The sequence below is a fragment of the Ornithorhynchus anatinus genome, chromosome 2, assembly GCF_004115215.2.
Source record: "Ornithorhynchus anatinus isolate Pmale09 chromosome 2, mOrnAna1.pri.v4, whole genome shotgun sequence".
NCBI lineage: Eukaryota > Metazoa > Chordata > Mammalia > Monotremata > Ornithorhynchidae > Ornithorhynchus > Ornithorhynchus anatinus.
This window is the reverse complement of record NC_041729.1, coordinates 72,559,477-72,581,125: the sequence shown is the minus strand read 5'-3', so window position 1 is coordinate 72,581,125 and position 21,649 is coordinate 72,559,477.

Here is a 21,649-nt window from a genome sequence, read left to right as displayed (position 1 = left end):
ATCTGGCCAGGAACTACTGATCTTTAAGAGTTGAGGTAAGCAAATAGAATTCCAAGCTGCATTAATATACTAGGTTTCTACTCCCTTAGGTCATGAAAAAGGGGCTCCCAGATGAGATTCCATAAACTACCACCAATCATCAGGTCAGGGCTGGACATAAATGCTATATTCCCCAGGAAAACATGCTCTCAATTTCAAACTTCAGGAGCCATGGAATGACACATTTTTTGAAGTCTGGATGCAGGTACAAGGGAACCTCACTTTGAAATAAGGGATGTCACATTATTACTAATGTTTTCAAGAATAGTACTGAGTTGGGATTACTTCCCAGGGAAAGTATCTGCAATGGTTAGAGAAAACTGGTGGCATTCCTCTAGATCTCCATAAGCTTGCTGTTAGATGGCATTGACATTTTCCTCAATACTGTCAGTCTCTACTAAGTGGACAGTTGTGATAAAAATCACACATATGCCACCTCAATTAGCCAAGTGGAGTTTCGTTGAGAAAAGCAAATTGAACTCATCTTGAAAATCCAATTCTTGATTGAGCCTTAGAAAACATAAATGCTGCTTTTCTGAGTTCAAATGGAAAATTAGGGGTCCTGATGACAGAGGCCAGTTAGGCCTAAGCAGTCTTTTTAGATCTTTTCCCCCATATCACTCAAAATGGACACATGCTTCCAAAGCCAAATAACTTAAAAAAATTATTTTTTTGACATGAATTTATGAAAGGAAAAGTCCCATTGCTATGTTAACCAGTACTCCACCTCTAACTTTTTTTTTAAAAAATTAGAACATGCCACAGAGCTTAAGATTGCCTAAACCCCCATGGCTCTTTGACTAAGAGAAAACACATTTCTTCCTTCCTCCAAAACAGGCTGGTCCAGTCTGGATCCTGAAAGGGAACCCAGCTAAGTAGCTTGGCACAGATCAATCTCTGGAGGGGTCAGATGGCACTGTTCTCCTGCACCCTCTGGTGGTTCTGACAGATCAGTGATGGCAGCTGGAGAGCCGGTCTCCAAGGGAAACTTTCCCATTGGCCTGCTGGACTGGCAGGCAGGAAGCCAGTGAAAATAAGATATCCAGTTAAAAGTTATATGAGCGAGCTACTTGGCTAAATGATTGACTAGAAGTGTGTTGGGATGGAGGAATGAGAAATGTCACTTCTGGAGGGAGGAATCCTGACTCGCTAAGGCCAGAGATGAACAGACCATGAGAATGGGAAAATCTCACACACTGAAGCAACATGACCTAGTGGAAAGAATATGGCCCTGGGAGTGTGTGGACATAGGTTCTAATCAGAGCTTTGACATTTGACTGCTGTGTGACCATAAGCAGTTCTCTTAACTTCTCTCTTTGTTTCATCATGTTAGGGAAGCGGTATGGCATAGTAGATAGAGCATGGGCCTGAGAATTGGAGGGTCATGGGTTCTAATCCCAGGACTGCCACTTGTCAGCCAAGTGACCTTGGGCAAGTCACTTCACTTCTGTGTGCCTCAGTTATCTCATCTGGAAAATGGGGATTAAGACTGTGAGCCCCATGTGGGACAGGGACTGTCCAACCCTATTTCCATGTATCCACCCCAGTGCTTAGTACAATGCCTGGCACACAGTAAGCACTTAACAAATACGACAATTGTTGTTTTTAATAAAATGAGGGTTCAATACCTATTTTCCCTTCCTCTTAGAAAGTTAGCTCTATCTGGGACAGGTTCTGTTTCTGATCTGATTTTCTTTCAGTGCTTGGTGTAGTAATTACTTAACTGATATAGCTATTATAATTATTATTATTATTATCACTGTGTCAATTAGAGTTTTGGTTTAACCTCTAGTTCTCCCAGAAACATGCTGCCTCCCAACCATTTAACCAGATGTCAATTTGTAGTCTTTAGGGCATTGGCAGCAGTCTATCTTCCTTTACCCTCCATTTGCACAGATATGCAGGACATGTACTCTTCAAATACTGGCAGTTGTATCACCTCCTAATAGTTCTAAACTAGAAAACAGGACAAAGGAATGAAAAAAAGACCTGACTTAACAACACTAGTGGGTTGCATAGAAAATAAAGGGGAAAAAAGTAGAAAAACTATGTGTTGCTTGGCAGAGATTCATGCACTCACTGGCAATATACCTATTTACAGAAGGGAGATTAGATAAATTAGAGATTAAATGAAGTGGTAGCAGATGTTTCACTTTTGATAAGCATCCTTCTTATAAGAGAACTCTAGAGGGTATAAGGAATTGAATCAGAGGAAAATGTGAGCACATATCCTCTTTGGCCTTGATTGGAGATAGAAAAATACCTTGAATGACAGAAATCTGGTTCAGAGCGGTGCCAGATTAGGTCAGAGGACAAAACACCCACAGGTGAGCTAAAATATTCCAGTGGGAATTTGGGCATATCTGATTTGGACATATGAAAGTTAGCCTGAACTTCTCCTGAGTAGGGGGAAGCAGCATTGGCTGACTGTGCAGCCCTTATCCCTGCCTCATAATGATGCTGAGAAGCAGCATTGCCTAGTGGATGGAGCACAGCCCTGAGAGTCAAAGAGATTTGTTTTCTAATCCTGGCTCTGCCACTTGTCTGCTGAGTCATCTTGGGCAAGTCGCTTCATTTCTCTGGGTCTCAGTTATCACATCTATAATATGGAAATTAAGGCTCTGAGCCCACTGTAGGACAGGGACTGTGCCCAACCTGATGATCTGGTATCTACCTCAGGGCTTAGTCCAGCACCTGGCACCTAGTAAGCACTTAACAAATGCCATTTAAAAAACAAAACAAGAAAAATGTGAAAAAACCTCTCTTTCCATGGATTTATAGCTAGGGAAAAAGAGCAGGTACTCAGAATTGTGAATTTGTCTTCCTGAGTGAAACTAAGAACTTGTCAGAGCACATATGAAACACCTTTAGCCACCTTTAAATTGTGTATTATAACTGTGATGATTAAGTGCTTGCTATATGCCAAGCACTGTAAGCACTGGGGAAGATTCATTCAGTAGTATTTATTGAGCGCTTACTATGTGCAGAGCACTGTACTAAGCGCTTGGAATATACAAATCGGTAACAGATACAGTCCCTGCCCTTTGGGCTTACAGTCTAATCACAGTCTAATTATTAGATACACAATACATAATAATAGATAATTAGCTAGGATACAATCCCTGTTCCACATGGGGCTCTTAGCCTAAGTAAGAGGGAGAACAGATATCAGCCCCCATTGTGCAGATGATGGAACGGAGGCACAGAAGTCATGTGACTTGCCCAAGGTTACACAGCAGATGTGGCAGTGAGGATTAGATCTCAAGTCCTCTTATTCTCAATCCTGTGCTCTTCCACTAGGCCATGTTGCTTCTGATGAGATTATAAATTGCATACCACTACACAGGAGAGGAAAGAAATGTAAATTATGGAACGTCAGAACAATTAACTGATAAATTTCCCATAGAAAAAGATCCCTGTAAATGTTACTGAATAAAGAGTTAATTTGATCTACCCTGAGAAGTCCAATGTTTAGAGTCAATGTCAGTGATAGACTGGAAGACTGAAAGAAAATTGCAAGAGGCTGCAAAAAGTGGGTTTTCTAGGGGGTTACTCTGTACGTGGCAGTGTAGTATTGTAACAGTAAGTTAAATGGTTGGGAGGGAACGTGTTTCTGGGACATAAGTTAAACCCAAACTCTGAAGTCATTTCAGATGCTGGCTTCATCTTTAAAACCAAAGTCTAATAGGGAGCCCCAGGATTAGCACGCCCACATTTTCTTTGGCATCAAAAGTACTTATCAGTTCCATAGAAAGGATACACAGTAGCACCACTTCACTTCTTGTGTGAGAAGGTTAGTCGCTATGTTCTCTATAGTACTGAAGTTCAGGGACTGAAGAAATTTTTCAGAGTTATTCAGGACGTTCCCAGGACTGCTCAATAGGATTAACTTGTATTGATGATGGTAAAGGTTTATGTGGCCCGTGTTACTTTGCTGAGTGTCTGCTCTTCCTATTTCCATCCCTTTCTTTTCAGTCAGGTAGTGGTATTTGAAGGAACCCACAACTTTTTCTTGACAGTTTTCAATAAATCATTGTTGAACTGTCCTGCTCTCACACAATCAATCCGTGACCTTTGAAAAAGGCTTACTGTGGGCAGCGGTCTGAACTAACCGCTTGGAAGAGTACAGTCAACAGAGTTGGTAGACATGTTCCCTGCCCACAACAAGCTTACACCCTAGAGGAGGAAACAGACTTTAATAAAAATAAATGTTACAGATATGCTTATAAGTGCTTTGGGACTGAAGGTGAGGTGAATATCAAATACCCAAAGGATACAGATCCAAGTTCATAGATGATGCAGAAAGGAAAGGGAGTTGGGAGGGAAGAGGGCTTAATTGAGGAAGTCGTCTTGGGGGAGACATGAACTTAATAAGGCTTTAAAGGTGGGGCGAGTGGTGTTCTGGTATAGTTAGAGGAAATTCCAGGCCAGAGGGAGGAAGTGGGAAAGGAGTTGGTAGTGAGATAGCCAAGACTGTGGCACAGTGAGCAAGCTGGTGCTAAAGAAGCAAAGTGTGCGGGCTGGGCTGTAGTAGGAGATCAGTGAGGTAAGCCAACAAAAGGAATTTGATGTGAAGGAGGATGGGCAACCCCTGGAGGTTTTTGAGGAGTGGGTAGATATGGACTGAACAAACATTTGGAAAAATGATCCATGCAGCAGAGTGAAGTATGGATTAGAGAGGGGAGAGACAGGAGGCAGAGAGGCCAGCAAGAAAGCAGATGGATTATTCAAAGTGGGATAAGAAATACCATTGAATGAATAAGGGCTTGGATCAACCTAGTAGCTGTTGGAATGGAGAGGAAACCAAATATTCCAAATCTTCCTCCTCTAGATTGTAAACTCATAGTAGGTGGGGCCTGTGTCTCCCAACTCTGCTCTATGTACTCTTCCCAAGTGATCAGTACACTGCTGTGCTCACAGTAAGTGCTCGATAAATACCATTGATGGATAGAGATTGTGGAGCTCATTCAATCTACTGGTATTGAGGCCATGATCAGTGACATTTTGACTTTACTGGTCACACTAAGAGATTGTTTTGCGTGTCCAGTAGACTGTATTGGGCCAGTGAACTAAGAAGAGTACAAATCTAGTCTCCACAAGAGGGTGACCAGAGTTCCCCCTGAATGCGCCAACCCAACAGTTGGCAAACTTTATATGCAGAAGAGTCAAAGTTAAGCTTAGAAACAGTTTGCCCAGTGGATAAAGCATGGGCCTGAGTGTAAGAAGGACATGGGTTCTAATCTCAATTCCACCATTTGTCTGCTGTGTGACCTTATACAAATCACTTTACCTCTCTGTGTTTACCTTATCTGGAAAATGGTGATGAAGATTGTGTGCCCCATGTGGGACATGGACTGTGTCCAACCTGATTAGCTTGTATCTAACCCAGTGCTTAGTAAAGTGCCTGGCACATAGATTCATTCATTCAATAGTATTTATTGAGCGCTTACTATGTGCAGAGCACTGTACTAAGCACTTGGAATGTACAAATCGACAACAGATAGAGACAGTTCCTGCCCTTTGACGGGCTTACAGTCTAATCGGGGGAGACAGGCAGACAAGAACAATGGCAATAAATAGAGTCAAGGGGAAGAACATCTCATAAAAACAATGGCAAATAAATAGAATCAGGGTGATGTACATCTCATTAAACAAAATAAATAGGGTGAAGAGATATACAGTTGAGCGGATGAATACAGTGCTGAGGGGGTGGGATGGGAGAGGGGGAGGAGGAGACGGAAAGGGGGAAGAAGAGGGTTTAGCTGTGGAGAGGTGAAGGGGGGGTAGAGGGAGCAGAGGGAAAAAGGGGGGAGCTCAGTCTGGGAAGGCCCTCTTGGAGGAGGTGAGCTTTAAGTAGGGATTTGAAGAGGGGAAGAGAATTAGATTGTCGGAGGTGAGGAGGGAGGGCATTCCAGGACTGCGGGAGGACCTGGCCCAGGGGTCGACGGCGGGCTAGGTGAGACCAAGGGACGGTGAGGAGGTGGGCGGCAGAGCAGCGGAGCGTGCGGGGTGGGCAGTAGAAAGAGAGAAGGGAGGAGAGGTAGGAAGGGGCAAGGTGATGGAGAGCCTTGAAGCCTAGAGTGAGAAGTTTTTGTTTGGAGCGGAGGTTGATAGGCAACCACTGGAGGTGTTTAAGAAGGGGAGTGACATGCCCAGATTGTTTCTGCGGAAAGATGAGCCGGGCAGCGGAGTGAAGAAAAGACTGGAGCGAGACGAGAGAGGAAGAAGGGAAATCAGAGAGAAGGCTGACACAGTAATCTAGCCGGGATATAACGAGAGCCTGTAGTAATAAGGTAGTCGTTTGGAGAGGAAAGGGCGGATCTTGGCGATATTGTAAAGGTGAGACCGGTGGGTCTTGGTAACGGATCTGATGTGTGGGGTGAATGAGAGAGATGAGTCAAAGATGACACTGAGGTTGCGGGCCTGAGAGACGGGAAGGATGGTCATACTATCCACGGTGATAGGGAAGTCTGGGAGAGGACTGGGCTTGGGAGGGAAGATGAGGAGCTCAGTTTTGCTCATGTTGTTTTAGGTGGCGGGCAGACATCCAGGTGGAGACGTCCTGGAGGCGGGAGGAGATGCGAGCCTGAAGGGAGATACCATTAAAAAATCCCCAAAACTTTGCATCAGTTGTTACACAGAGAGCCAGTTCCTGGTTCAATTAATAATAACAGTAATAATAAATGTGGTATTTGTTAAGCATTTATTATGTGCCATCCACTATACTATGTGCTGGGATAGATACAGGATAATAAGGTCCCATGTGGGGCTCACATTCTAAGTAGGAGGGAGAACAGATATTGAATTCCCATTTTGCAGATAAGGGAAGTGAGGCACAGAGAAGTGAAGTCACTTGCCCAAGGCCACACAGCAGAAAAGTGGTGGAACCAGAATTAGAACCCAAGTCCTCTGAATCCCAAGCCTGTTTTCTTTCCTCTAGGACATGCTGCTTCCCAAATAACATGGGTTCAGCCTACATGGGGCTATTTCCCAGACCCTGGAGTCTCTCAGACCTTCTTGGAGCCCTGGGGAGGTTCCCAAGGCAGGGCACTGGGTCTGTGGTTTTCTGGGGGCAGTGTCCACCTGGAGGAGGGCTCTGGGCAGGCTGCCTAATGCTCATAGGTGTTCAGGGGGAGCTGCCTGATCTTAGGTCTGTGGCTTTCTGAGGGATGGTGTCCCCCTGCTCAGCAATGGGAAGGGCCCTGGGCAGGCTGCCTATTACTGAAAGATGTTCAGGAGGAGCTGCCTGATCCTGAGGCCCCCTGCCATCCCTCTCTCTCTCCCCAGTGATGGGCTGAATAGAGCCTAGTGACACTGTGTGATTTGCTGCAGGGTTTATGTAAATTGTGGTGACCATGCTCAGGTGCAGTAGTTGTACTAGGTCCTACTAGTTAATTCTTCTGTAAAATGGGAATTAAGACTGTGAGCCCCATGTGGGACAACATGATTACCTTCTAGCTACCCCAGCGCTTAGAACAGTGCTTGGCACATAGCAAGTACTTAAATATCATAGTTATTATTATTACTAATCTGCACCTTAGCCCAAGGTCCTGGATGGCTTTTTAAAAATGCCTTGTCCCTGGCTCAAGAGCTACATGAGCGGCCAAGAAGTGCCAGATAGGGCTCCCAAGCCATAGATTGCTGGCCCTTTCTCTGTCGCAAGTCCCCAGACTTGCTTCACTGATTTTATCCCAAACAGCTATCACCTGCACAGGTAGTCTAGTCTCTGAGCAGAACCATCCCAAATGGAGCACAACCTCACGGCTTTTGAATGGTTCCAGCTACCATCCCCTCCTCAACTCCATCCCTACAAGATTATTCTAGTGGTAAACCACTGGCCTCATCCAGTGTCTCTAAATAAAGCCTTCAGGCTTCAGCTAACCGTGGTTCAGCAGGTCTGGTAGCGGCAGTGGAGAGGAAATGTATAATGCATCAGCCCCTTCCCCAAGCTTTAGCTGGGCTCTCTGAGTCAGCATGGGCTCATAGCATTCAAGCTCTAGGTATCCTCTTTGGGCTTGCAGGAGATAAAACTGTAGTTCCTAGATGATTAAAAAAAAAAAAGTAAGTGTAAACTCTTCAATTGTATCTGGCATTGATTCAAGTAAATAATAGCAGACTAACTAGTCAAATAAGTCTGAACTTCTTGAGCACATAGGTACTCTCCCTTACCCCCACCCCTTCTACCAACATACACAGCCTTATACCCTGTGGTTTTCCACTACTTGTTATTTATTGTAGTGTTTGTCTTCCCTGATAGACTGTAAGTTCTTTGAGGGCAGGATTGTATCTGGCTGTATTGTAGTCTCCCAAGCACTTAGTGTAGTACTCTGCCAACAGTAAGTAGTCAGTAAATATAAGTGATTAATTAAAATGGACTCTTAAAGGAAATCCTGAATTACAAGGGGAACTTCCTTCCCTAACCTTGCGCTTAACCTTATTAATCTAAATTCCCAAAATAATGCTATAGCTTCTTAGCTGTTTTCCATGTTGTTGAAGCAACAGCAGCATCATCTAGTGGAAAGAGCCTGGTCCTGGGAATGAGAGGACCTGGGTTCTAATCCCAGCTCTAACACTTGCTTGCTGTGACCTTGGGCAAGTCATTTAACTTCTCTGTGCCTCACTTCTCTGATTTGCAAAATGGAGATTCAATACCTATTCTTCCTAATTAGACTATAAGTCCCATGTGAGACCAGATTATTTTATATCAACCCCAGTGCATAGTCCAGTGCTTGGAACAAGTGCTTAAGAAATACCATTATGATGATGATGATAATTATCCATCCTCAAGGGATGATTTTTTGTTGCTAGGCCAAGACACAGCAGGCTTATAGTGAATGCAGGGCAAGGAACAAAGAGAGCTCATTTCCCTTAGCTCACTCGGCTGACCATTACACCATTGACCTTGTCACGTTCTAATTCTCAGACCCAGATCCCAGTTAAGGCCGTGGGCATTTAGGAACTGTGACTAGGACCCTTTGTGAGAATGACAAATGAATTGAAATCATCTCTTCTACAGAAGAGATGGCTAAGACGATGAAATAAAGCATATGTTTATGCAGGATTTGTATGAGGAAGATGCTGACCAAGGTGTTCTCCATGTCCTTGGAAGTCCAAACAAGAGGAGTTGGATGTAAATGCAAACAGGAGAGATTTCATTGGGACTGAAGGGCCTATGGTGCTGAAAATCAATCAGTGGTATTTACTGAGCTCTTACTGTGTGCAGAGCACTGCACTAAGTGCTTGGGATAGTACAACAGAATTGGTAGGCATGGTCCCTTGATGTCTATCTCCAACACTTTATTCATTCAGTTGTATTTATTGAGCTCTTATTGTGTGCAGAGTGTGAGTGAGGCTGGGATTGTTACTCTTTATTGCTATATCACACTTTCCCAAGCGCTTAGTACAGTGCTCTGCACACAGTAAGCATTTAATAAATATGATCAAATGAATGCATGAAGAAGCTTATACTCTAGATTAAAATAGTGGAATGGACTACTATGAAGGGAGGATAATAATAATAATGATATTTGGTAAGCACTTACTATGTGTCAAGCACTATTCTAAGCACTGGGGTAGATACGAGGTAATCAGGTTGTCCCATGTGGGGCTCACAGTCTTAATCCCCATTTTACTGATGAGGTAACTGAGGCACAGAGAAGTGAAGTGACTTTACCAAAGTCACACAGCTGAAAAGTGGTGGAGCGGGGATTAGAACCCTTGACATCTGACATCTGAGCCCAATCCTGGGCTCTTTGCCCTAAGCCACGCGGCTTCTCGTGGCTTAGTGAGGGGAGTCCTCCCTTGGAGAAATTTAAAGGAAGAATAGAAAACTCTCTCTCAGATGGTTGTTGCACATCTCCCTGAAGGCAGAGTCCTGGACCAGTTCATCTCCTGAGGACCTTTCCAGCTCTCCCATTCAACCATGTTTCTTAGTGCAGCCAGGCTTAATCCTGTTTTCCCCTATAACCTCCAGTGGTTGACCATCCACCTCTGCATCAAGCAGAAACTCCTTGCCATAGGTTTTAAAGCACTTGGTCACCTTGCCCCCTCCTATCATACCTCCCTCATCTCCTACTACAATCCAGCCCATGCACTTCACTCCTCTAACCTGCTCACGGCACCGTGATCTCATCTATTTCACTGCTAACCTGTTGTCCACTTCCTGCCTCTGGCCTGGAACATCTTTCCTCCTCATATCCATCAGGTGATCACTCTTCCCACTTTCAAAGCCAAAAACACATTTTTATTTATTTATTTTTTTTACAAGAGTCCTTCCCCAACTAAGCCCTCATTTCCCCTTCTCCCTCTTCCTTCTGTGTCACCCTTTCACTCGAACTTGTACCCTTTATTTGTTCCTTCCTCAGTCCCTTTTGTACATATTCGTAATTTATTTTTATTAATGTCTGCTCCCCCCTCTAGACTGTGGGCAGGGGACGTGTCTACCAACACTCTTTACCAAATCTGTTAGATTGTACTCTCCCTAGGGCTTAGAGTGTTCTGCATACACCAAGTGCTCCATAAATGTGATTGACCGATTACTCAGTCTTTGCCCCACCTGGTATTCACAGTCTGTGTCCAACCTGATTATCTTATATCTACCCCAGTGCATCACATAGTGCTTGGCACACAGAAGGTGCTCAATAAATGACATTGATTTGTAGGTGGACTTCAGAAGAGGGTGAAGATACTGCTTGTTTACTGCTGCCCTTCTCTCTTTCCTCCAATGGGGAAAGGTAAACTTAACTTTGGTATCCTGGACAGTTGCTCAATGTCTTCCAAAATGATTTAATCCTGATCATTTTCCAGGAGGGCCAAAGGAACACAGACAGGCACAGTAAAGCATAGCCTTTTCCACAGATATTGATATCTGGCCTAAGACTGCAAATGACAGCCCTACTTAGGGTGCCACAGTGAGGAGCAGCTTAGCTCCATTTGCAGAAAAACACTAAAATGAGCAGGAGGGAAAACAACTCGTGCATTCTGCTCCTGCGCACCTCCCCACCCTGACCCAAGTTTACACTGAACACATTAAGAAATGGGATGCATTAGCATGAATTTCACGCCACTGACTTTGGGGGAGTCTGCCAAATGGCGGTAAAGAACATTGAAAGAGCTTAAACTCACTGTTATCAAAACAACGGCAGTGGAATTTGTTAGCATTGATTTTCAAGGGATGGATTTCCCTTTCCTTTTTATCGTTCATTTAATCGTATTTACTGAGCACTTACTGTGTGCAGAGCACTGTACTAAGTGCTTGGGAAAATACAATACAACAATAAAGAGTCACGTTCCCTGCCCACAGTGAGCTTACAGTCTAGAGGTGGGCAGACAGACATCGATACAAATAAAATTACAGATGTTTACATAAGAGTTGTGGGATTGGGAGGAGGAAGAGGAAAGGGAGCAAGTTAGAACAACTCAGAAGGGAATGGGAGATGAGGAAAAGTGGGGCTTAGTCTGGGAAACCCTCTTGGAGGAGATGTGCCTTTAATAAGCCTTTGAAGGGTGGGAGAGTAATTGTTGGATTTGAGGTGGGAGGGAGGAAGCTCCAGTCCAGAGGCAGGACGTGGGTTAGAGGTTGGCGGCGAGACAGGCTAGATCGAGGCACAGTGAGAAGGTTATCTTAGGGCAATGAGGTGGAGAGAGTGAGGTGAGTTAGAGGGCAAGGTGGTAGAGTGCTTTAAAGCCAATGCTGAGTTTTTGTTTGATGTGGAGGTAGGTGGGCAACAACTGGAGTTTTTGAGGAGCGCTTAGTGGAAAGAGCCCGGGCTTTGGAGTCAGAGGTCATGGATTCGAATTCTGGCTCTGCCACTTGACAGCTGTGTGACTGTGGGCAAGCTACTTAACTTCTCTGTGCCTCAGTTCCCTCATCTGGAAAATGGGGATTAACTGTGAGCCTCGCTTGGGACAACCTGATGATCCTGTATCTACCCCAGTGCTTAGAACAGTGCTTTGCGCATAGTAAGTGCTTAACAAATACCAACATTATTATATCCTGAACGTTTTTTTCCCCACAACTATGAAAGTTTTAAACACTGGAACAACATATAATGGCTTGGTGCTGCCCTTGAACTTGCTCCTTTCATTTAAGGTACATAAAACAAGCTGTACAAATGTGAATACACTTGACAGAGAGGTAAATATTATTGTTCCATTTTTATGAATTAAAATACATAGATAACACAAGATAATAGTTAACCTATGATGGCAAAGGGCAAATCAGGAAAAAAGCGCAGTGGTGTCAATTCCCAACCTGCTCTAACCAGTGGAACACAGTCAACTTTGAGCAAGAGGGGAGCAGAATTAAGCTCTTCAAATTATGCCAAATTATTTGATATAAATACTGGTCTATCTAGGGATGAATATCTAAGCACTGCAGTTTCCTATTAATAATGAATGATTTGCTGTATTCTAATCCTGTTAAGCATTCAGTTCCTTTGCAAATGTATTAGTAGCATTGTGCATTTGTGCATTAAGCCCTTGGTGTATTGGATTTATGATCCTAATTGTTTACTCAAAAGGCTATCACTTTAGCATGTCAAGTAAATGAAAAAGGTCCCTTTTGTTTGGAAGGTTTTTTTTAATCCTTGGAATGCTGTTTTTTTCTCAATTTTATTTTTATTGAACTTAATTTTTTACTTCAGTTCAACTGAGGCAAATCTTGCCATTAGGTTGAAACTGATGATTTCACTAACACTGATAATTGCACCCGGCTCTTAGGAAATGGCATATTTTGGCCCTTATAGGGAGATTAAACAGTTGCCCCAAGGTTGAGATTAGGCAACTGATAAAGTGCTAAAAACATGATATATTATGTCACTGTGACTACAGTTCATAAAAATATAAAATATTTTCTCTTGAAGATTGTACTGTGGGCCCCAAAACTATACTGAAATGAAGAGTTGCCAAGCACTTGAAAACCACTCATTGTAAATATCTGATCTGTACCTTTTGTAAATACCCTACATATATTTACCTTCTTGATGGGCGTGACCTTCATTTTAATCACCTTTTGAGTTCCCTGCAGCATTTTTCAAAACTGTACTTATAAAAAACATAACTTCTTCATTTCAAGCCTAATGTGCTTTGATTCAGCCCAGAGATGATACTTTTGGGAAAACTTAGTCTGAATGCAATTTGGTCACATTTGAACACAGAAAGAATTCTTGTCTCAAATTTTTTTTCTTACGATGCTTGTCTTCTTTTTGTGTTGTTAACTCAAAGGTGGCTTTGTTTTTAAACTTCAAACTCAGTGTACTGAGTACAGACGTGTGCCTTTGCTCTGATTGAAGAAACTTCCTTTTGAAAATGTGAAGTTTGAGAGGTTCAAACTTGCCCACTCAGCACCCACAATACATTTTTTTTTTCCTTTAACCTTCCTGAAGCCCTTCTGAGATGAATTTGAAAGTTTGTAGGAAGGCCCTTTGAAGAGAGAAGTGGGAACAACATTCTAGAGGTCACTTGGAGTAGGTTATTCTGCTGATCCAGGCAACAGGGTCTATGAATAATAAAACTAAAATCTCCCCAGGCAAAGCAAAGTGAAAGGTTGAGATGCTAATGTGGAAAATTCAGCCCAAAGTGAGTTTACTTCACTGTAGAAACCTCTCCTAAATGCATCTGTGTGCCACCATGTGTTTGAATAATAGAGACAGAATTCTTATTGGGAATACCCAAATGTGAGAATGATGAATGCATGACTATACTTGTCATTCCCTCATTCAATTGTATTTATTGAGTGTTTATGGTGTGCAGAGCATTGTGCTAACCGCATGGGAAAGTTAATTACAACAATAAACAGACACATTCCCTGTCCACAGGTCTAGAGTGGGGAGATAGACATCAATACAGATAAATTGCAGTTATATATAATTGAAGTGGGACAGAGAGAGGGGAAGAACAAAGGGAGCAAATCAGTCACATTTATTGTCAATGCCTGAAGAGATCATCTTGGGAAATTTGCCAATGGTATTTATTGAGCACATACTGTGTGCAGAGCACTGTACCATATGTTTGGGAAAGTACACTCTGTGACAGAGTTGGCGTACATATTCTCTTCCCACAATGACCTAGACTCAAGCAGCTATATCACACTGCTTCAATGATTTGTAGTCTCCCCAGTGCTCAGCACACAGGAAGTGCTCAACAAATCAGATTGAATGAAGGAAACTTTTCCTGCAGTGAACTTATTATTAATTGCATTTATTGAGTACTTACTGTGGGCAAAACACTGTACTAAGAGCTTGGAAGAGTTCAATATAACATCAGACACATTCTCTGCCCAAAATGAGCTCATAGTCTAGAGGGGGAGACAGACATTAATATAAATAAATGGATAAATATAAAAATTAACATTACAGATATATACAGACATGTCCATATGAGCTCTGGGGAAGGGAGGGAGGATGAATGAAGAAGCAAGTATGAGCAGTGCAGAAGGGAGTGGGAGAAGAGGAGAGGTGGGCTCAGTCAGGAAAGGATTCCTGGAGATGTGCCTTCAATAAGGCTTTGAAGAGGGCGAATGAAGGAAATGATTTCCAAGATACACCAAACCACAGTTGAAAGCAATCTGGCATGGCAGTGGGTTGCAGGGAAGTAAGAGCAGCCGTATATCTAGGCTGGCACAACAGCAAGTAGAAAATGGGATGCTTAGGGTTTAATTTTTGCTAAGCCTTCTGAGGACCCAGCCTCTTGAGCAGTGCTGGAAGCCTTGGCACTTTTTTGGCCAACCACTCCCCTAGGGGCTGATGGGGGAATGAATTAAGCAATGAAATTGTTACTAGCCACCAGAAACTGGAGCCAATAATAATAATAATAATGGTATTTAGTGCTTAATGTGTGCCAGGCACTGTACTAAGCGCTGGAGTGGATGTGAGCAAATCAGGTTGGACACAGTCTCTGTCCCATGTGGGGCTCAGTCTCAATCCCCATTTTACAGATGAGGTAACTGAGGCCCAGAGAAATAAAGTAACTTGCCCAAGGTCACATAAGCAGACAAGTGGTCTATCCACTATGTCAAATGTGCCATGTAGTGCAGTACAAGAAGAGGACCATCTAGAAGTAGAGGTATACTCATAATCCCTCTTCCCTTTTGCCACTCCTACAACTCAAACATTTGAGCTGTGGGAATATAAACCAGGTAAAGGGAAGGAGGTGCTAGAGCTGAGCATAAAACTACTTGCTTTTCCTTCCTCATCATCGGTATTTGTTGAGTGATTACTTTCATAAATGAAGTAGAGGGGAGTTCTTCCTGTCACAGACACTGGACACAGCTGCTCTACTAGCAGTGACTGTTACAAGGAAGCGAGAATGTGCCTCTCCTTTCAAACTGAGAATGATGTATTCATTCACTTGTATTTATTGAGTACTTAATATGGGTAGAACACTATATTAAGCGCTTGGAATGTACAATTTGGCAACAGATAGAGACAATCCCTGCCCAACAACGGGCTCACACTCTAAAAGGGGGAGACAGCAAAACAAAACAAGTAGGCATCAATACCACCAAATAGATAAATAGAATCATAGATATATATACATCATTAATAAAATAGAGTAATAAATAATATATACAAATATACACAGAAATATACACAGACTTAGAAATGGATCTTGATTTCTGCCTTGGGCATTTGGGACCACCCTATGCCCTATGACAGCACTGGTCATTTCATTTCACCTAGGACCATTTTACTCTCCTGGCACTATTGGTTGACCCATCTTGATGCTGATGGCTATACAGAAAAGATCAGGAGACAGTGAGCAAGCTGGCACTGCAGGAGCAAAGTGTATGGGCTGGGCTGTAGTAGGAGATCAGTGTGGTGAGGTAATAATAATAATGACTGCAGTATTTGTTAAGCATTTACTATGTGCCAGGAACTGTACTAAGCCTTGGGCTAGATATAAGGTAATGTGTTGGACACAGTCCCTGTCCCACATAGAGCTCATAGTCTTAATCCCTATTTTCCAGATCAGGTAACTGAGGCACGGAGAAGTGAAGAGACTTGCCCTAGGTCATAATAGACAAGTGGCAGAACAAGGATTAGAACCCAGGTCCTTCTGATTCCCAGGCCTGTGCTCTATCCACTAAGCCACACTGTTTCTAGGGGATGACCTGTTCGAGTGCTTTAAAATTGATGGTGAGGAATTTCTCTTTGACAGGGAGGTAGATGGGCAAACATTGGCAGTTCTTCAGGAGTGGGGAGACTTGGACTAAACACTGAAGAAGCAGAATGAAGTATGAATTGGAGTGGGGAAACACTGGAGGTAGGAAGCTCAGCAAGGAGGCAGATGCAGTAATAATGATAATGTTGGTATTTGTTAAGTGCTTACTATGTGCAGAGCACTGTTCTAAGTGCTGGGATAGATACAGGTCATCAGGTTGTCCCACGTGAGGCTCACAGTTAATCCCCATTTTACAGATGAGGTAACTGAGGCACAGAGAAGTGAAGTGACTTGCCCAAAGTCCAGCTGACAGTAGTCAAGGCAGGATAGTTTAAGTGCTTCGATCAGCATAGTAACCATTTGGATGGAGAAGAAAGGGCAGATTTTAGAATCATTGTGAAGGAAGACCTGACAAAGATTTGGTGACATTGAATGTGTGGGTTGAATGAGAGAAAATGGGGAATACCAAGGTTGTGGGTTAGGAAAGCAGCATGGCCTAGTGAATAGAGCACAGGTTTAAGAGAAGGACCAAGATTCTAATCGCAGTTCTGCCACTTACCTGCTAAGTAACCTTGGCCAGTCACTTAACTTCTCTGTGCCTCAGTTACCTCATCTGTAAAATGGGGATTAAGACTGTGAGCCCCATGTGGGACATGGACTGTGTCCAGCCTCTTTTCTTTGTATCTACCCTCATGCTTAGAACAGTGCCTGGCACATAGTAAGTCCTTAAGAAATATAAAAAAAAATTCCAGTGTGGAAATTATGGTCTCTTCATCTCTGAGGCCTGACTGCTCCCATTTTAGATGTGGGTATAAAATCAGTTGGTTTGCAGTGAATAAATTTGGCCTGCAGGAATCTTGCCAAGCAGCAAGGTGCACAGTGCTGAGATACATATAGTTACTACAACTTTGTCCAGTATGTGTGTCTCAAACAACCAGAGGTTCAAACATAGTTTACAACAGAGAGAAAAAAAGTTACTTGCAGCCCATTTAGTTTTATTAATAATGTTAATAATAATGATATAAATATTTACAAAGTATCAAGCACTGTTCTAATCGTGGGGAGGTATGCAATAATCAGATTTGACATAGTCACTGACCCACAAAAGGGTTCACAGTCTGAATAGGATTTAATTCCCATTTTACAAATAAGGCCACTGAGGCACAGAGAAGTTAGGGGACCTTCCCAAGACATCACAACAGGAAAGTGGCAGAGCTTGGATTAGAATACAGGTTCCCTGACTCCCAGGTCCAGGCTGTTTCCATTAGGCCATGTTGCTTTCTCATACCTTTTCTCGTGCTTACTTTCTACATTCTGACAAATCATTATCACCCAGCAAAATCATCGTTCAATAACATCCTCAAAAATTCCCAGGGAAGAGAGGCAATTCCGTTCAGTTTGTTGATTTTCACTTCTAATAGAGTAATAAAAGGTACACACTGAATCTTCATCCTAAAGAGATGAAGTTTGGCAGAGGTCTTAGAGTTCAGTGTCTGAAAACTGTCTTTTTGTTAAATGAAGGTTTATCATAAGCATAACATGAAAGAATACAAAATACCATTAAAAAATCAAGACAGAGTTATTTGGATTTAAATTTCTTAACAAAACATAATTATGTTTCTTCTGCAAATAGTGCTACTTTAAGCATTTCATTTGTGCTTTCAAATAAACTGCTTTGCATTTGTCTTATCTAGAAAACAACCAGGTTAGCACAATAATTCACAGCAAAATTGTACATCTCCTTGGGGGGTGTTTTTACCTAATCCTAATGATCAGCTGTATTTGCTTTCTCTAGGGTGAAAATGTTTGTGTCTTTAAACAGGTGGTAATTTTTCATGCAGGTGGAAGGCTAGAAATGAACACATTTTGAAAAGATTTACTACAACATGCTTTCAGTCAATAGTATTTATTAAGTGCTTACTGTGTGCAGAGCACTGTACTTGGGAGATTATTCGTCAGTAAGTGGCATTTAAGTGCCTATTGTGGCAGAGCACTGTACTAGAGAAGCAGCGTGGCACAGTGGAAAGAGCACGGGCTTTGGAGTCAGGGCTCATGAGTTCAAATCCCAGCTCTGCCACTCGTCAGCTGTGTGACTGTGGGCAAGTCACTTAACTTCTCAGTGCCTCAGTTCCCTCATCTGTAAAATGGGGATGAAGACTGTGAGCCCCACATGGGCCAACCTGATTCCCCTGTGTTTACCCCAGCGCTTAGAACAGTGCTCTGCACATAGTAAGCGCTTAACAAATACCAACATTATTATTATTATTATTACTAAACGCTTTGGAGAGTACCTTATAGAGTTGGTAAACACATTCTGTGCCCATAAGGATTTACAGTCTATATGAGGGAGACAGACAAAATATATTATGGCTGATGCTGTGAGGCTGAGTGTGGTGTATAAATCAAGTGCTTAAAGGGTAAAAATCCAAGTGCATAAGTGACACAGAAGGCAGAGGAAGTAGGCGAAGTGAAAGATTAGTCAAAGAAGACCTTTGGAGGTGATTTGATTTTAGTAATGTTTTGAAGGTAGGGAGAGTGATGGTCTGTCGGATATGGAGATGGAGTAAGTTCGAGGCCAGAAGGAGGATGTGAGCAAGGGGTTGGCCTTGATGTAGATGAGGTTGAGGTAAAATAAGTTTGTGTTAGGGGAGTGAAGTGGTGGACTGGTTTGTAGTAGGAAATCAGTGAGGTAAGATAGAGGGAGAAGTAATTGAATGATTACTACTTACTTGCCAAGCACCGTACTTAGTGCTTAACAAATACCATTAAAAAAAACCCAAAACAAAAAAAATGAATAATTGTGACCGAAATTTTGGTGAACTAGAGAGAACTGGCCTGATGGCATTAGTTCATTCAGGAGAACTCAGATGGAATTCAGTTTCTGGGCACTGTGGAATATTAAAGTTAAGCTTTGGGTTTCAGGGGTTTCATGGGGTGATTTACCCAACATGGCAAACTCCTTATCAAGGGATTTGCTAGACAAGGAAAGCACCTTAAAAGTGATTTTTTTAAATAAATTGTTTTGGTAAAGGTCTTTTTTTTTTTTGATCTGTTCCACAGCAGGGGACATTTAATCCAGACTTTGGGATGTTTATCTCAGTTTCTATATTTTGTAGATTGCCTACAGTCCTTTGTGAAACAGTTAAACCATAAAGATTCAATAACACCTCTACACTGTGAAAGAGAAGAGTGAGGCTCAGGAAATTACCTGGGTAATCCAAGCCAAAAAATCCCCCAGGTTTACAGTTCAGTGGGATAATTCTATTGTCTAATGTCCAGGTCTCTGTAGAACTTTCAAAAAATTAACACACATTCGCAAAATATGTTTTTCTTGCTCATTAACTTGACAAAGCTCACTGATTTTCTGGAATCACTACTGCAAGTTGTAAATGATGTATGAAATGAAAAATATTTCCTCACTTTGTGAGCAGGGAGAGTACTACTGCTTTGTCACTTCAGCTGGATGGGGTCCTTTCTAAGCATAGTTAAGCTTAAATCCAGCCAACTAGCACCAGTGATCCATGAAATCGGAGCCAGAGGGAAAAAAATACTACCTTCTCACATACCAGACCTAAACTTCTAAGTCTGCCTCCTTAGCTTTGCTTGTCCACCAACACTTCGCACAGTGCTTTGCACAGTGTAAGCACTCAGAACATATTGGCAGTAAGAATAATGGGCACCCTACTGTGCGTGAGAGGAAGACGTTGCTGGTGGAGTTATTGCTTGTGTGTACCAGGGTGGTTGTAAGGACTATGTACTGTAGAATGATTTCACTCATTCATTCATTTGTATTTAATGAGTGGGAACTGAGTGCTATTCACTGTACTAAGCTCTTGAGAGTGACCAATATAACAATAGACACATTCTCTGCCCACAACAATTTCCTCTCTGAGGAGATGTTAGGAATCATGGCTGGTCTTCTCAGTGGCTCTGACTGTCTGATTCCAAGTTGTTGACTTTTCCTTTCAACTGTTCAATCAATCAGTCATATTTATTGAGCACTTATTGTGTGCAGAGTCCTCCACTAAGCATTTGGGGAAGTACAATATAATGCTCCTCTTCCGTGCTTTGCACAGAGTAGGCTTTCAATACGTGTTGATGACACCTGAGTCTTCTGTTATCTACCGCTCAGAAAAGATAATCAGCAATTGAAAGTGCCCATTTCTTGTCATTTTGAATTTTGTCATCTGCCTCTAACAGATGATCATGAGATGCTATTCTACCTTCATCTGATGGAGTGCAGTCACGGAGTCTCCATTCTGATAACTAAAAGCACTTACTGTTTGTGGGAGATCTGGGGTGATTGTTTTCCCACTGAGGAGATGTACCACACTGTTTTACTCATCCTCTTGTCCAGTTTGGGTTGTAGTCCTCTCAGGGAAATTGGAAGGTTTCAGTTAAAATAGAGAAGTGGTGTGGACTAGTGGATAAAGCACAGGCCTAGGAGTCAGAAGGACTGGGTTCTCATCCTAGCTCTAGCACACAGCTGCTGTGTGATCTTGGGCAAGTTACTTTACTTCTCTGGGCCTCAGTTACCTCATCTGTAAAATGGGGATTAAGACTGAGCCCCATGTGGGACTGGGACTGTGTCCAACCCAATTACTTTATATCTCCCCCAGAACTTAATGCAGTGACTAGAACATACTACGTGCTAAACAAATACCACAATTATCATTATAATCAACAATTTAATTGTTTTCCACTTTATATTAAGGGCTTAGCTGATATCATTATTATTATTAATTATGCTTCATTGATGGGCAGGTGCCAGACCTGGGGCAGGGGTGTATGCTCAGTGTATGATCACTCACTGTGTCAGGAGCTGAGTGTGAAGGGTTGGGGTTGGGGAGGGGAGCAAGTATGTCAGGCACTAAGTCAGGAGCCGGCGGGGGACAAGCTGAGGCACTGTCAGGAGCTGGGGCAAGGGGACAGAGCTCAGGCACTGTGTGAGGCTCTGGTGAGGTGAGCTCAGGTACTGGGTCTGTAGCAGCTGAGTTGTGTCAGTGGAGGAGGTGTTTGGAAAACATAGATTTAAGTTCATTCTCTATTTCTACCTTTCCCATCACCCCCAGCCCTCTCCCTCATTAACAGGGCAAGACACAAATGGGTCTTACCAAATCCCCCCACCCATTCCTCACCCGACTTCACCTGCTGACATTAGCAGGCAGAGGGTTTCCTGTAAATCAGCTCCATGGGCAGCATAAAAGCTGGGAGCAGAGGCAGGAAAAGGGGCCGGAAGCCCTGACAGTCTTCCTTTTTGTACTTTTCAGAGCTGGGGGGCAGGGTGATGTCAGGAGCCTTAGATGAGAATGGGAGGAGGGGCAGGGCAAGAAGAGACAGCTGAGGCATCACTGAATGTTCTGGAGGAATCAGGGTGGGTGTGGGTTTCCTGTTGCACCCCACAGCCCCTCGGACCATCTGGCACAAGGGATGGGAATTCTCTCTCTGG